This window comes from Silene latifolia, chromosome 10, assembly GCF_048544455.1.
Source record: "Silene latifolia isolate original U9 population chromosome 10, ASM4854445v1, whole genome shotgun sequence".
NCBI classification, from domain to species: Eukaryota; Viridiplantae; Streptophyta; class Magnoliopsida; order Caryophyllales; family Caryophyllaceae; genus Silene; species Silene latifolia.
Window position 1 is genome coordinate 96,135,023 of NC_133535.1, and position 1,083 is coordinate 96,136,105.

At 42.7% G+C, this 1,083-nt stretch overlaps 1 non-coding gene across 1 annotated transcript; it reads right to left on the minus strand.

The window, feature by feature from the left end:
- Positions 1-756: 756 nt before the first annotated feature.
- Positions 757-863, minus strand: LOC141610112 (small nucleolar RNA R71). The gene has a single exon (XR_012528006.1). It is a non-coding gene; the product is annotated as a small nucleolar RNA R71 (small nucleolar RNA).
- Positions 864-1,083: the final 220 nt, after the last annotated feature.

The window sequence follows — 1,083 nt, forward strand, 5'->3', positions numbered from 1 at the left end:
CCAACGACCACATCTTAGTTTGTGAACACTTAGCGGGATCGCATCAAAAATGGCGCCGTTGCCGGGGACGGTGTTTGTTTGATTTACATTTCTTTTTATTGTCATTAGTTGTGTCTTTCTTCGCCTTGAGGAAGTAAAACTCCTCAAGGTTTGTTCTAATCATTTTCGAGTTGTTTGATATTTTGCATGTCTAGAAGGTTACAAAGTGATTTGTTACCTTTTGACCGTGAAATCGAAAGAACCTTGACGAATAATAGGAGACTTGTTAGGAGGAATTTGAGAGGTGTTGGTGAAGTTGTTCAACCCACTAGTGAGTTTGTCAATCCTTTCGCAATAGAAGGAGAAGAGAACCCATTACACAATACCACACAAAATCCACCTACAATGCCAAAATTCTCGTCACACTCCGTACCCACCGAGGAGAATCTACCAAATGGTACTCCTACACCGCAACATCTCACCGGAAATTTTATTGCCAAGTCCGCCTTCATCCAACTAGTTGAGAGGAGCCAATTCGGGGGGATGCCTAGTGAGGACCCTCATTCCCATATGGAAACCTTTTGCGACTATTGTGATGCTATCTCTCAAACGGGCGTGACTCAAGACCAAATTAGATGGGTCTTATTTCCTTTTTCCTTAATCGGCACCGCAAAGCAATGGTTGAAGGGCCTTGATAAGGCCACCCTTGGAATAGATTCTTGGAAGAAGTTGGCTCTAGCTTTCTACAAAAAATTCTACCCACCGGAAAAGACCAACATGCTAAGAGCTCAAATTACGGGTTTTAAGCAAAGGGATGAAGAGTCTTTGTATGAAGCTTGGGAGCGGTTTAAGGGAATTTGTCGCTCATGTCCTCACCATGGACTTAGCGAATGGTTTTTGGTGCAACAATTTTGGAATGGTTTATATGAAGATTCTAGGAACATTCTCAATATGGGATCAAATGGAATGTTCACCGAAGTTGATGACAATCAAACATGGAACAAGATTGAGGAAATGGCGGTCCATAACTCACAATATAGTAGACCTCGCAACGCTACTAGAGGAAGGAAGCATGAAGTGGACTCCGTTACTCAATTGGGTGCT